The 16,958-nt window shown below is 32.9% G+C and overlaps 1 protein-coding gene across 1 annotated transcript in view; it reads left to right on the top strand.

The window, feature by feature from the left end:
- The window catches only part of LMBRD1 (LMBR1 domain containing 1), a 181,967-nt gene that overhangs the window by 13,774 nt on the left and 151,235 nt on the right, over positions 1-16,958 (top strand). The window lies entirely within an intron of this gene.

The following is a 16,958-nucleotide window of genomic DNA, read 5'->3' as shown; positions in this document are numbered from 1 at the left end:
CTATGCAAGAAAAATCTGATCAAAAGGGGGAAAAAGAACCCAAATAAGCAATACCATCTATGTTATCTTCTTATAAATTCAACTCATATAAAAATGCTGTAGCAAAAAATGAAGTGGGAAAATCTTACTTTATTCTGCCTCTTGCTATTTTTTGAGGCTTTGTATTGGGTATTTTTTTCATAATCTCCTATACCAAGTAATAGGAAAAGTATTTGGTTGCAAATAAGGCACAAGAGAATTTTCAGATGTGGAAAGATCATAAAAACGAAGTAGCAAAATTTGGTGATCAAAAGTTTGAATAATCAAATCTATTCTTAAAAGAAAAATAGTCTGTGTGACCCTGGGCAAGTCACTTAAGCCCAATTGCCTCAGCAAAAAAAAAAAAAAAAAAGAAAAATGGCAAAGTTGGATATGGGAAGATTTTAGAAAAAATAAAGGAGACAGATAATATCTTTGATTTAGCTTAGAAGTCTAGAAGACAAGGTAATCTATCCAATTGCAGATGTATAATATTTAGCAAAAGGGGTAAATGAAAGTAGATTTTCAAAGTTTCAGGAGTGGTTTGTGTAATTGAGAGTGACAGTACCTTAAAATTTTGTGATTGTGAAGTGAATCATTATCTGTAAGGTCACTTTTAAATTTTGTTCCTTAGGTAAAATTTTTTTGGGGGGTAAATTTATTTGTATGAAAGCTGAAAGCAAGTTTCCTACTTTTGCTTTCTGGAGGTAAGAAATGGCCTTTTATATCAGTCAGTTTAATACATGGGAGGAGGCTAATGTGACTTTTGTTGCTTTTAATCATGGGTATTTATTTATGTTTTCTAATAGCTTTCAAATTTTTCATGGTTTTCTTAAGAGTAAACATAAAATCAGACCTTAAGGAAAAATTGTGTGTGTTGACTTTTGATAGTAAAATATTTCAGTTTTGAGACAAAAATAAGAAACAGCTAATCCATCAGAGTATTTGTAATTTGTTTTTGATAGAGCGTTGTATACGATGAATATTTGTTTTAAGTTTGAAATTCACATTTAAAATATCTTTAATTGACAATGAAAAAATCCTTTGTTTCCTTGCATAATCAAGAAATCCGCAAGCATTTAAAGTACCTAATATGTGCTAAATCCTGTTGTGTGCTGGATATGCAAAGACAAAAATGTAAAATAATTTTTCCCTTCAGAGAATTTAGGGCAAGGTAGGTGGCAGAATGGAAAGATATTGGAGTAAAGAGTATTTGAGTTGAAATGTAGCTTCAGATGTTTGTCATCCTGGGCAAATCACTTAATCCTGTTTGCCTCAGTTCCTTATCTGTAAGATGAACTGGAGAAGAAATAGCAAACTAGTCCAGTATTTTTGCCAAGAAAACGTTGGATGGAGTTATGGAGAGGGTAGGTGTAATCGAAATAATGAGGTGAGATCTTTCAAGACACTTGTGAAAATCAAGTAAGGCTTCATCTACTCCAGAGTTTAAGTAGACCTGAAGGTTTTTGAACATTGATTCAAGGACATACTTAAGTCCCTTTCCTGCTATACTCCCATGACATCATTTTTTTCCCTATTTCAATCAAATATGGGCAACTCTGTAACTTATTGGTCAAATTCAATTTCTTGGGTAGTTCCCACGTTTAGAATGTAAGACCCTCAGCTAATGAGGATGAGGATCAGTGGTGGGAGGGGTATTTGCGTTAGGGACTATTTAAGTGTCAAACCTGTGCAAAAAGGTGCCTTCTCCCTTCCATTGCCTACTCCACAGATGGGATGCCCGATTCTCATGAGAACGTACAATAAACTTTTGTTTTGCTCCTAGAGATCTCTCCAGCTTTTTTTTTTTTTTTAATGGTAACTCCTTACCATTTCTGAGCCACACAATAACACCACAGAAATTATATAGAATATAAAATGAATGTATACATGCATGCATGCACACATATAGTACATACAAAATAAATTTTGGGGGAGTGAAAGAATGTACTATAATTGTGGGAATCAGTATAAACTATGTATAAAGTGTCATTTGAGCAGTTTTGAGGGAAAACGAAAATTCTCAGAAATGGAGATGAGATGGAAGTAAATGCCAGGCATGGTTGACACTTACTGAAAATCAGGCTGTGAGAAGGAACTCTGTGTGAAGAATAGCTGAAGGATAGTTTGGTTGTATGTATGGAAAAGCGGAGCAATGTAGAGTAAGGCTGAAAAGGTAGGTTGACTCTTGTGAAGGTCTTCAGAAGCTAAACTGAGAAACCCTCATTTGTTCCTAGAGGCATTAAGGAGCCAATGGAATTGATTGGGTATAAAGTGATATTATCATACCTGAATTTTAGGAATATTATTTTGACAGCTATTTGAAGATCTTACCATATTTATAAGTACCTGGAAGCTATTTGAAGATCTGATCACGTTGGTAATTACCCCTTGAATTTTAATTCAGGCTGCTGATATATTAAATATTACTTTTTGCTAGTTTAATGCTTTTCCCATTTCCCCATTTTTTTCGCTAGAATATATGTTTTCTTATTTATTTTAAACATATGAATTGTTCTTGATGAATACTTTTAATTTGTTAGAAAATACTTTAAAAATTAGTTTTTATTGACATCTTTTGTTTTTATATTACTAATGTTACTAAATCTCTACTTTTTCCCAGAGAGTGAATAAAAATGGGGGAGGGGAGAGAGAGAGACTAGTAATACCAACCAACTCTCAAACAAATCTGAGAGTATATGAAATGTTACACATCCATAGTTTACCATCTCTGCAAAGAAGGGAGGCAGGTGCATTTTCTCCTCTTTTCTTTGAGTCAAGCTTGGTTTAATTTTTTTTCCTATAATATTCTTCAGCTTTCTTTGGGTGCTTTTGGAGGCAGCCTTAGTTTCAGTTCAGTAATCACCTCAAATGCAGCCCGGTGTTAAAGACCAAATCCTTTATTGACTCTTTCCAAGTTGTGTCACCTTTCCTGGAGCCTGGTTAGCTTTGTTAGAGGCCTATCTCTGTTCTTGGTTCCAAGAGCTTAAGCTTCCACGGAAGTCCTTTCCTTTGTCTTCTCTGATTCTGCCAGCTTCTTGAGGTCCTCCTGAATGTGTCTTGGCTTCTATGTGGGAGGCAGGAGGACTGCTACCATTTCTGATCCTCCTTAGTTCTCCCTGACTGAATTCTGGGTTGAGGCTCCTAGCTTATATATGTTCTCTTAAAGGTGTGAATCTTGTGGAACTATAGTAAGTACTAAATACATACAACTAGATACTCTTAAAAGAGAAACTGATAACAGATATTTTTTTTCCCTTTCCTACTTCTTTTCAAATTTTATTCACATTGTTTTTTGTAATGTTCTGACTAGCTCTCTGAAGGTCCTCTGAATGGGCCTTGGTTTCAGCAAAATAATCACCACAAGAATAGTCAGGTCTTCTGACCCCAAGTCCAATGCTCTTTCTATTATACAAAATTGCTTTTCTTTTATTTAAACTGATATTTTTAGGGTAGATACCTTAGATACCTTTTCTTTTTAAAATTTTTAAAATTTATTATTTATTTTTTAATTATAGTTTTTTTTTTTATTTTCAAAACATATGCATGAATAGTTTTCAACATTCACCCTTGCAAATAAGTACTCTTTCTTAAAATGCAGATATGAATCTGCCCGTGCTTTTTCTCATCCTATAGAACTCTGAACCTTATATGGACTATGATATTCTATGACTTATGTGATATTCTATGACTTAGAGCCTTGAATTATTACTGAGAAAATATTATTATGAAATGATGGGTCTTTGTTTTACATAGAAGCTTAGGGTCACTAAAATGAATGCAGTTTCTCAAATCAGTTCAGTTTTTTCTTCTGCTCCATTCTGGTCTCACTTCACTGTTGGTTTGTAACATTTGTCTAAAATGTATACAGGCTCTCCTAGAAGTGTTAGTATATTTTAAACTTTAATAGCTTTTGTTTTAAGTAGTTTAAAATTGTACCAATATTTTTGTAACATCCTGTATATGTCAGAGGTTCATTCAGCTGCATATCAAATTTGGACAAAAAGCATTCTTTATTGACTTTTTTCCATTGTGGATAGTAAAGCCAAATTTTTAAGTGCTCATGAAACTCATTTAGGAACCAGTATTACTATTGGGGATTTGATGCAATTAGCATAATGTCTTACACAAATAGGAACATCTAGATGACTTCACCTTGTCTAGGCAAGTAGTCTTTCATTTGAACTTTTCATCTATGATCATGGCAAACATACATTTCCCTTTTTTTTGTTTGTTTGTTTGTTTGTTTTTCTTTTTGTTTTTGCCTTGACTGATTTAATGTGAGCATCATGAAGCCTATTCTCTATATCTTTAGCAAAGTTTTATGTGACTAACATGGAAGAGAACCTCTAGGTAGCCTTTTTAATTCCAAAAAATCAAGGACTTTTTCCACAGTCAAAAAATAATAATCTCAGAGTTGTACAATATTTTAAGTTCCTTTCAATCACTTGTTTTAAAGAAAAAAGATGGCCTGCTATAGGATATAAGTAGATTTAGTGTGAATGTACTTGAAAATTGATAAGAATTGGGGATTTGATTCGGGTTACAAGTAAACATTGAATATGTGGCCCACAGTACTTCTGAATCAGTTTTAAATATACTTGAGAAATATCTAACAAAACAAATGCAAATAAAGTAAAATATAATGTTAATTTGAGCTTTTCTAATATGCAGCCCCTAGGGATCCTTTAATGTCCCCTTCTTCTCCTGGTTATTTGAGTCTGAAACTACTTGATTTGGCTGGATATCAGAAGTGAGGAAGAATAAAGACTCACAAATGACTGAAATTGTGAATGTAGTCAATCTTTGGTATCAGGAGTGGATGTCATTTTACTTAAGATCAGGAATTTGTTTTTAAATAATTTGTTTTTAGGTATTAAGACGTTCAGGTAGCAGACTGTCCAAGTAGGAATGTCTGGTTAATTACTGAGAGTATGTTTATGTAACATGATGAACTTGAGTATTTTCTTTATTAGAAATCAAAAGTAGGATGAAAAAAATTTTCCTAATATTTTATCAACTAACATTCCCCCCATAATTTTTAATTATGAAAGTTACAGCATAATATTTACTAAGAGACATTGTAAAATCCTGAAGCACAATTGGAATCATCAAAACAGATTTAGGTTTTATTTGTTTACAATGTTTTCCTCTCATTGTAGCTTTTACTAGCTGTCTCTCCTGTCTGAAGTGCTGTGCCCTTAAACTCTACATTTTAGTTTCTTTGGCTTCTTTCAAGATTCAGCATAAAGTCCACTTACTGCTATAGGCTTTTTCTGGTCTCCCAATATACTTGTGCCTTTCCTTTTCAGTCAAAACACTTGGCTTCCTTCATGTAGTCATGTGAAATAGTATAACTTAGAAAATTTTTGATTGTCAAGGTAATCAGATTATCCTGAATCAGAGAACATGGAAAATGAACTACTTCTGCTGGAAGTATCGAAAATTCTGTATTTTGTAGAATGTTTCCTACAGATACGTTGTTATGGCTGTTCTTCTTATATATTAGTAAATTTGAAAAGCACTGAAAATAAGGGTTTTAGAAATATATTCGTGCTACAAATTGGGAATGCAGGCATGGTGCCATGAGCAATTCATTTTGAGAATAAAAAAGGAATTCTTTTATGGACTCCGGTTAACTCTTTTACTGTTTTGATGCAGTGTTGCCTCCAGGTGGTAGTAGAGTTTTATGTACATGTTTAGAACAATAATTTTCTTGGTAATTTATAAATTTTGATCAGGAATTTTGTCATTTTCTTTCCCAGCTTTGTTAATTTTTTAATTAGGAGTTCCCTGTGCAATATCCTGAGTATAAAAGATATTTGAAAGTACCTGTATTTTTATGTGTATTAAATTAAAGCTGAAAGAGTTGCAGCTTCACATGGGGTTCATTTGAGTTGTCATGGTTCTGAAATAGAGTGTCTAGAGTATTTAGAACATCATCCACAGTACTATTTTGCTCTTGGGAAGCATCTTGTTTAAATCAATACACATAGTTCATTATTGTTTATGTGAAGTGTAATAAACGTGTTCATTACTGATAACTAGGAAAATAGCTAATTAAATGTGATGAGATTGTTCAGAGGAAAAAAAAACACAAGGATTCAGAAGAACTTCTTTGATTTAAGAACAGTGATTTAATGTTTTGGTCACATGTCTTTGCTTTTGATTTTTGCTTATAGTTCAGATAGTTGAGATTGTTTGATAATCATTTCTGGATAGTGATGTGTTATAGCATAAAATGTAAAGTACTTTACTAGTGAAACTAAAGAGAGATAATATTGATATGGAATAAAATTGAGATGTATTGGAAAGGTACTGAATTGAGTCTAGTGATCAGTGTTCTAATCTTGGTTCCTCTACTAGTATATTATAGCTCTTAAAGATATAGGTGTCCCAGTGAAAACCTGATGGTAGACAATGCATAGTTTTTGAGTGTCACAATTTTTCCAAACCCCACTTTCCTTATCAAGACAATTTAATGGAAGCAACCGGTGATGCAGTAGCTAAAGCACCAGGCCTGGAATCAATAAAATCTGAGTACAGATATAGCCTCAGATACTTGCCTGTTACGTGACCCTGGGGCAAGTCACTTAATCTGCCTGTGCCTAAGTTGCTTCAACTGTAAATATGGATAGTAACGGCACCTTTCTCTCAGGATTGCTTTGAGGATCAAATGAGGTAATATTTGTAGAAAGCACTTAGCATGATGTTTGACACATAGTTTCAGTTTTCTTCCCCTTCCCCCACACTCTCCCCTAGATGACAAATAGTCTGATACATGTTAAACATGGTAGAAATATATTTTAATCCTATATATGCATACATATTTATACTATTATCGTGCAGCACAAGAAAAATTAAATCAGTTAAAAAAAAAACAAGAGAGAGAGAGAGAAGCAAAATAAAATGCAAGCAAACAATAACAAGAGTGAAAATGCTATGATGTGAACCATATTCAGTTCTCATAGTCCTCTCTCAGAGTGTAGGTGACTCTTCATTACTGACCAATTGGAACTGGTTTGAATCATTTCATTGTTGAAGAGAGCCACATTTATCAGAATTGATCATCGGATATTCTTGCTGTTGCTATGTACAATGATCTCCTGTTTCTGCTCATTTCACTTAGCATTAGTTCATGTAAATTTCTCCAGGCCTCTCTGAAATCATCCTGTTGGTCGTTTCTTACAGAACAATAATATTCCGTAACATTCGTATACTATAATTTATTCAGCCATTCTCCAATTGATTGGTCATCCATTCAGTTTCCAGGTTCTTGCCAATCTGGCTGCCACAACATTTTGGCACATGTGGGTCTCTTTCCCTCCTTTAAGATCTCTTTGGGATATAATCCCAGTAGTAGTAATCAAAGGGTATGTAAAAGTTTGATAACTTTTTAAGCATAGTTCCAAATTACTCTCCAAAATGGTTGGATCCGTTCACAGTTCCACCAACAATGCATTACCATCTTCTTACTGGACATCTCTACTTGGATATCTCAAATTCAGTATGATCAAAACAACTTAAGTCCTCTCTTGAGTCATCTTTCTTCCTCATTTCCAAATCTAGTTATTAAATTATATGGTTTGTACTTTCACAGGAACTCTTAGAATTTCTCTCTACTCATACTGATAATAATTCAGATAATCTTGTCATTATTTAAGTAGTTTCTGAATTACTCTTTAAATTAATTTCCTCTCTAACACTGAGGTATAGTGCAGATTGTTAGAGGGTTAGATTTGGATTGTTAGATTGGTCTCCCTGACCTGACTTCAAATCTTGTCCCCAAAACATAGATTGCTGGGTTACTTTGGGCAAATTATTTAAATTCTCATGTTCTCAGTTTCCTCATCTGTAAAATATGGATAATTATAGTACCACTTTCACATTCTTTCACACATTCTGTTGACATTCACATTCACATTTATCAAATGAAATAAATTGTGTCAGGTGCTTTGGAAACCTTAAAGCACTATGTAATGCTCTCTATTATTAGCAATTACTATGTTAATATTCTTAAGACATAGATCTGGCCATAGCTAATCATGATACTAAAAACCAAAATTCTGTGACTGTCTTTTGTCTCTTTGCCCAAGGTGGCCATTTCCCAAAGATTAAGAAATGTATTTTATAATTTTTTTTTTCCCTGTCATCTACATTTCTCTCTCAGAGAAACATGACATAATAAAGAATAAAATAAGAAAAAAAAAAGAGAGTTCAACAAATTAACCAATATATCTACCAAGTTTAACATAGTGTTCGTACCCATAGTTTCCTACCTCTACAAAGAAGAGAGAAGCTTTCTCAAATTTATTCTTTGGGGCCATTCCTGATCATAATTACCCAGCATTCAATTTAGTTGTTTATGGTGGGATATGTTGAGAGCCGAAAGAGACCTTTAGAGATTATCAGTTTTTTTAAATCATTTACATTGTTGTAGTTACTATCTATAATGCTTTCTGGTTTCTGTTTAGTTTTATCAGTTCATATTTTCTCATACTTCTCTGCATTCATCATATTACCATCATATAATGACACAATTTCCTACTTAATGAGCATTACTTTATTTTCATTTCTTTGTTAGTGTTGCTATAAATATTTTCATATATATGGACTTGTCTTTTTGTTATTGCTTTCCTGGGGGTTTATGCCTAGCAGTAGAATTTCTGAGTCATGAAGTGGATTAAACACTTTTTAGTTAATTTTTTAAAAACATAATTCCCTATTGCTTTTCAAAATGTTTATACTAGTTCATGTCTGCATTATTTTGCTGTCTTGTCACACTGTTCATCATTGACCTTCTTTTCTTATCTTTGCCAATTTCTTGGGCATGAAGTGAAACCTTAAGAGTTGTTTTGATTTTTATTTTCCTTATTATTGGTGTTGTGTAGCTCTTTCATATAGTTGGTAATTAAAAAAAAAATTATTCTTTTACTGCTTAGTTATTGGGGAATGGCTTTAACCTTATTTACTTGTTAGCTGTTTATATATTTTGTATATCAGATCCATATTGAAGATATTTCATATAAATTTTTTTCTAATTTTCTTTTGCTTTTTTTTTTGTATTGATTTTATTCATGCAAAAATTTTTTTTAGTTTTATACAGTTGAAAATAGATAACAAATGCAATTTAATCTTAGTAATTGCCTTTGTCCTTCATTTGACAAGCATTTTAGAGCAATTGCCATCAAGTTATCCTTTCATACTATATATATTCCACTATAATTAGATATTAAAGAATTTTTTATCTTGCTTTCTAAGACTATTCCAAACAATCATGTTAACATTAGTCTTATGAATTCTTTCCTAAACACTTTTTTTTGGTAATATTAATGTGATCTATACCAAAATAAATATTTCTTTGATAAATACTTTGTCTGTAGAGCTATGTCAACAGCAATATTTAGTGAAAGCAGTCCTTAGTGTGTTTAAGATCTGTTACTTCTTTGTATGGATTTATTTCACTTAAGGAATATTGGAAGGCTTTTTAAAGAATTTCCTGAGGTTCACAGAGATTAAGTGACTTGTCCAAGGTGATATAGGGAGTAAGTGACTTGTCCACAGTCATATAGCCAGGTTAGAGACAGATTTGAACCCAGAGCTTCCTAGTTTAATGCTAAGGTATTCATTATATTTTGTTTCTTTTTTTTCACCTTTTATTTTTTTAAATAATGGCTTTTTACTTTCAAAATATATGCAAAGAGTTTTCAAAATTCACCTTACAAAACCTTTTGCCCCAAGTTTTTTCTCCCTCCACTAAACAGCAAGTAATCTGATATATGTTAAACATGTGTAATTCTTCCATACATGTATCCATAATTATCATGCTGCACAAGAAAAATCAGATCAGAAAGAAAACAAAAAGCAAGGAAACACTAAAAAAGATGAAAACATTATTATTAATTTTTTATTATTATACTTTTTTATTTACAATATATATGCATAGGTAATTTTTTAGCATTGAAAGTTGCAAATCCTTTTGTTCCAACTTTTTTCCTCCTTCCCCCGACCCCTTCCCCCATGTCAGGTTGACCAATACATGTTAAATATGTTAAAGTATAAGTTGAATACAATATATATATATATACATGTCCAAACAGTTATTTTGCTAAAAAGAGTCGGACTTTAAAATAGTGTACAATTATCCTGTGAAGGAAATAAAAAATGCAGATGGACAAAAATAGAGGGATTGGGAATTCTATGTAGTGGTTCATAGTCATCTCCCAGAATTCTTTCCCTGGGTGAAGCTGGTTCAGTTCATTACTGCTCTTATCAGAACTGATTTGGTTTGTCTCATTGTTGAAGAGGGCCACTTCTATCAGAATTAATCATCATATAGTATTGTTGTTGAAGAATATAATGATCTTCTGGTCCTGCTCATTTCACTCAGCATCAGTTCATGTAAGTCTCTCCAGGCCTTTCTGAAATCATCCTGCTGGTCATTTCTTACAGAACAATAATATTCTATAACATTCATATACCACAATTTATTCATCCATTCGCCAATTGATGGGCATCCATTCATTTTCCATTTTTTGGTCATTACAAAGAGGGCTGCCACAAACATTCTTGCACATACAGGTCCCTTTCCCTTCTTTAAAATCTCTTTGGGATATAAGCCCAGTAGTAACATACATTCAAAGGGTATGCACACTTTGACAGCTTTTTGAGCATAGTTCCCAATCGTTCTCCAGAATGGCTGGATGTCTTCACAATTCCACCAACAATGTATCAGTGTCCCAGTTTTCCCACATCCCCTCTAACATTCCGCATTATCTTTCCCTGCCATTCTAACCAATCTGACAGGTGTGTAGTGGTATGTCAGAGTTGACTTAATTTGCATTTTTCTGATTAATAATGACTTGGAGTGTCTTTTCATATGGCTAGAAATAGTTTCAATTTCTTCATCTAAGAATTGTCTGTTCATATCCTTTCACCATTTATCAATTGCAGAATGGCTTGATTTCTTATAAATTAGAGTCAATTCTCTATTTTGGAAATGAGGCCTTTATCAGAACCTTTGACTGTAAAAATGTTTTCCCAGTTTATTGCTTCTCTTCTAATTTTGTCTGCATTAGTTTTGTTTGCCTTCTCCGCCATCTTCTGAAAATATTATTGATCCATATTCAGTCTACATAGTTCTTTCTCTGGATGAGGATGGCAATTTCCATCACAAGTCCATTGAAACTGTCCTGAATCACCTCACTGGTGAAAAGAACCACTTCCATCAGAATTGTTCATTGTATAATCTTCTTGTTGCTGTTTACAATGTTTTCTTGGTTTTATTCTCTTCACTTAGCATCAGTTCTTGTAATTTTCTTCAGGCTATTCTGAAATCATTCTGCTGATGGTTTCTTATAGAACAATAATATTCCTTAAAATTCATATACCATAACTCAGTTTCCAATTCCTTACTACAAGTGGGTCCTTTCCCATTTTTTATAATCTCTTTGGGATATAGGCCCAGTAGAAACACTGCTGGATCAAAGGGTAAGTATTATATCCCTTTGGGCATAGTTCCAAATTGTTCTCCAGAATGATTGGATAGTATCACTCTTTATGTTTAAATCATGAACCCACTTTGACCTTATCTTTGTATAGGGTATTAGATATTGTTCAGTGCCTGGTTTTTGTCACAATATTTTCCAATTTTCCAGCATTTTTTGTCAAATGTGTATTCTTAACCCAGAAGCTGGGGTCTTTGGCTTTATCAAACACTACTATAGCAGTGACTATTGTATCTGTGAACCTAACCTATTTTACCAATCAACTACTCTGTTTCTTAGCCACTACCAAATGATTTTGATGTCCATTGCTTTATAATTTTTCTGACTGTGAAGTAATATCTTGGCAATTTGATTGATATGGCACTGAACAAGTAGATTAATTTAGGTAGCATTGTCATTTTTATTGTTTTAGATTGACCTACCCATGAGCATTTGATACTCTGTCAGTTATTTAGCTCTGACTTTATATAGACTTTATTTGTGTGGAAAATGTTCTGTAAGTGTGTTCATATAGTTCCTGACTTTGGCTTGCCGGACAGATTCCTAAATATTTTATATTATCGATAATTACTTTAAATGGAATTTCTTTTTGTATTTCTTTCTACTGGACTTTGTTGGTAACATAGAAATGCTGATGATTTATATAGATTTATTTTGTTTCCTGCTGCTTTATTGAAGTTGTTAATTGTTATAAGTATTTTTTTAGTTGCTTCTCTCTCTAGTATACTACCTTATCATCTGCAAAGAAGGATAATTTTATTTCCTCATTACTTTAATTTCCTTAATTCGTTTTTTCTTATTGCTAAAGCTAACATTTCTAATGCAATATTGAATAGTAATGGTGATAGTGGCCAAACTTGTTTCATTCCTGATATTACTGGAAATGCTTGCTGATGGTTTTAAGTAGGTGGTAGTGATCATTTTAAGGAAAACATTCCTATGTTCTTTCATGTTTGTTAATAGCAATGTGTGTTGGATTTTGTCAAATGCTTTTTCTGCATCTATTGAAGTAATCATATGATTTCTGTTAGTTTGGTTATTGATATAGTCAATTATGCTAATAGTATTCCTAATATCAAACCAGCTCTGAATTCCTGGTGTAAATCCTACTTGTTTATGATGTATTATCCTGGTGATAACTTATTTTAATCTTTTAGCTGATTTTTTAAAGATTTTTTTATAATCTTTTCACTAATATTTTTAAAAAGATTCTTGTATCAATATTCATTAGGGAAATTGGTCTATAATTTTCTTTTTTTTTGATCCTCTCTGGTTTAAGTATTAGCACCATATCTGTGTAATAAAAGGAATTTTGGCATCAATATTCATTTGGGAGGTTGGTCTGTAATTTTCTTTGTTTTAGCTCTTTCTGGTTTAGTTATTAGTTCCATATTTGTGTCATAGAAGGAATTTGGCAATACTCCTTTACTTATTTTTTAAAAATAGTTTACATAGTATTGGAATTAATTGTTCTTAAAATGTTTGGTAGAAGAGTTTTTCTTAGGGAGGACTTATTCAATTTCTTTTTTCTAAAATGGGACTATTTAAATAATTTATTTCCTCTTCTGTTAACCTAGACAATTTATATTTCTGTAAATATTCATCCATTTCAGTTGGATTGTCAGAATTGCTGTCATATAGTTGAACAAAATAGCTCCTAGTTATTGCTTTAATTTCTTTTTCATTGGTGGTAAATTTACCCTTTTCATTTTGGTGAAATCAAATCAAAAATGAAATCACCATTTTTGATTCATTCTTAAATTTGTAAACTTGTATGCATTTGTAACTGTTGAACTCTTGAAGTGATATGAGACCATATTAAGAATGAGTAAAATTAAAAAAAAAATTAAATGAGAATTATGGAAAAGCCTACTCTCTAATAGAAATTTTAATGAATTGCATATTAATAGTCTACTCAGCATTTCAAACTCATCTAAAATGTCATGATTTAATTTTATTCTATTATCTCCAGAAGAAGAAAAAAGACCCACTTAAATCTTAACATTCCACACTCCTTAATGACTCTTTGTATGTGAAATCCGGCTCTTTTGTTAATAAACTACATATTTGAAACTTTGGAGTTATAAAATTGAAGCTTAAAATTACAAACTTTTCTACATGGGAAAATGTTGTCATAAAAGATAGATGGCGGCATCTGCTGACAAAATGTAGTTTTAAAGATCAGGCATGTTTGTAAATATCTTTATTTTTCTCTTTTTTGGGGAGTTACTGAATTAGATGACCTGTAGATATATGAATTCCCAAAGTTTCCTTTGTTGGGTCTTCATCTAGTTGTTCAACAACTACAAATGTTATATATATATATATATTTTTCTGTCTTTGATTCTCTTCTCTGTATCCATGAATGGGCTTCCCCAGAATACCAATGGAATCCACAGCGTAAGAGGTTAAGTTAGCCTGTCTTAGAGAAGAAAAAAAAAAAAGGAAAGAAAGATGCAATATTAGCCGAAGAGATATACACACTTTGAAGAACAATCACAAGGATAACCTTTGAGCTTACAAACTAGTTTTGGGGGACAAAAGTACTTACCATATTAAATGATCACATTGATATTTATCCAGTCCTAACCTGTCTTCTGACTTCCAGTCTGACATCACCAATTGTCTTTTGGACTTCTTTTGTAATGCCGGAGAAACTGAGGCAGGAGAGAGATTAGAGAGTTTTTAATATTTTATTAATGGGAGAGTAAAATTGACTGGACAGGACTCTCGTCTCAAATTATCCAGTCAGACAGATATAAACATATACTGGGACCAAGGAATCCATGTTGGTCCCAGGGCTGGAGGAGACTGTCATCCCAAAGAATCCAGCCTCCAGCCGTCAGTCTCCAGCAATGAATGGAGGAACCCCAACTTCTTAAATACCTTTTCTCTAAACAAAGGAAGGGGTAAGAAGTGAGGGAAAACCTCTATCAGGATAGGGAGACCATAAATCCTAGAAAACCCCGAGACAGGATGTCTGAATACAAAGAAGTAAAGATATCAGTGAGGTATCTTGGAATATTTTAGAGGGATATTGTAAATTCTTTTTTTTTTTTTGGATTGTTCTTTTTTTTTTTTTTAATTTTTATTTAATAATTACTATATATTGACACTCGTTTCTGTTCCGATTTTTTTTCCCTCCCTCCCTCCACCCCCTCCCCTAGATGGCAAGCAGTCCTTTATATGTTGGATATGTTGCAGTATATCCTAGATACAATATATGTTTGCAGAACCGAACAGTTCTCTTGTTGCATAGGGAGAATTGGATTCAGAAGGTATAAATAACCCAGGAAGAAAAACAAAAATGCAGATAGTTCACATTCGTTTCCCAGTGTTCTTTCTTTGGGTGTAGCTGCTTTTGTCCGTCATTTATCAATTGAAACTCAGGTCTCTTTGTCAAAGAAATCCACTTCCATCAAAATATGTCCTCATACAATATCGTTGTCGAAGTGTATAATGATCTCCTGGTTCTGCTCATTTCACTTAGCATCAGTTCATGTAAGTCTCGCCAGTCCTCTCTGTATTCATCCTGCTGGTCATTTCTTACAGAACAATAATATTCCATAACATTCATATACCACAATTTACCCAGCCATTCTCCAATTGATGGGCATCCATTCATTTTCCAGTTTCTAGCCACTACAAACAGGGCTGCTACAAACATTTTGGCACATACAGGTCCCTTTCCCTTCTTTAGTATTTCTTTGGGATATAAGCCCAATAGAAACACTGCTGGATCAAAGGGTATGCACAATTTGATAATTTTTTGGGCATAATTCCAGATTGCTCTCCAGAATGGTTGGATTCGTTCACAACTCCACCAACAATGCATTAGTGTCCCAGTTTTCCCGCATCCCCTCCAACATTCATCATTATTTTTTCCTGTCATCTTAGCCAATCTGACAGGTGTGTAGTGGTATCTCAGAGTTGTCTTAATTTGCATTTCTCTGATCAATAATGATTTGGAACACTCTTTCATATGAGTGGTAATAGTTTCAATTTCATCCTCTGAAAATTGTCTGTTCATATCCTTTGACCATTTATCAATTGGAGAATGGCTTGTTTCTTATAAATTTGAGTCAGTTCTCTATATATTTTGGAAATGAGGCCTTTATCAGAACCTTTAACTGTGAAAATGTTTTCCCAGTTTGTTGCTTCCCTTCTAATCTTGTTTGCATTAGTTTTATTTGTACAAAGGCTTTTTAATTTGATGTAATCAAAATTTTCTATTTTGTGATCAGTAATGGTCTCTAGTTCATCTTTTGTCACAAATTTCTTTCTCCTCCACAAGTCTGAGAGATAAACTATTCTATGTTCCTCTAATTTATTTATAATCTCGTTCTTTATGCCCAGGTCATAGACCCATTTTGATCTTATCTTGGTATATGGTGTTAAGTGTGGGTCCATGCCTAATTTCTGCCATACTAATTTCCAATTATCCCAGCAGTTTTTATCAAATAATGAATTCTTTTCCCAGAAGTTAGGGGCTTTGGGTTTGTCAAACACTAGATTGCTATAGTTGACTATTCTGTCTTGTGAACCTAGCCTTTTCCACTGATCCACTAATCTATTTCTTAGCCAATACCAAATGGTTTTGGTGACTGCTGCTTTATAATATAATTTTAGATCAGGTACAGCTAGGCCACCTTCATTTGATTTTTTTTTTTCATTAATTCCCTTGAGATTCTCGACTTTTTATTGTTCCATATGAATTTTGTTGTTATTTTTTCTAGATCAATAAAATATTTTCTTGGAAGTCTGATTGGTATAGCACTAAATAAATAGATTAGTTTAGGGAGTATTGTCATCTTTATTATGTTCGCTCGGCCGATCCAAGAGCACTTAATATTTTTCCAATTATTTAAGTCTGACTTTATTTGTGTGGAGACTTTTTTATAATTTTGCTCATATAATTCCTGACTTTCCTTTGGTAGATAGATTCCCAAATATTTTATGGTATCAACAGTTATTCTGAATGGAATTTCTCTTTGTATCTCTTGCTGTTGGGTTTTGTTGGTGATGTATAAAAATGCTGAGGATTTATGGGGATTTATTTTGTATCCAGCTACTTTGCTAAATTTATGAATTATTTCCAATAGCTTTTTAGTAGAATCTCTGGGGTTCTCTAGGTATATCATCATATCATCTGCAAAGAGTGATAGTTTAGTTTCCTCGTTGCCTACTCTAATTCCTTTAATATCTTTCTCGACTCTTATTGCCGAGGCTAGTGTTTCTAATACGATATTAAATAATAATGGTGATAGTGGGCAACCTTGCTTCACTCCAGATCTTACTGGGAAAGGTTCCAGTTTTTCCCCATTGCATATGATGCTTATTGATGGTTTTAAATATATGCTCCTGACTATTTTCAGGAAAAGTCCATTTATTCCTATGCTCTCAAGTGTTTTTATTAGGAATGGATGTTGGATT

Source organism: Antechinus flavipes, chromosome 4, assembly GCF_016432865.1.
Source record: "Antechinus flavipes isolate AdamAnt ecotype Samford, QLD, Australia chromosome 4, AdamAnt_v2, whole genome shotgun sequence".
Lineage (NCBI taxonomy): Eukaryota > Metazoa > Chordata > Mammalia > Dasyuromorphia > Dasyuridae > Antechinus > Antechinus flavipes.
The sequence above is the reverse complement of the archived record's forward strand: the minus strand, read 5'-3'. Positions and strand labels throughout refer to the sequence as shown.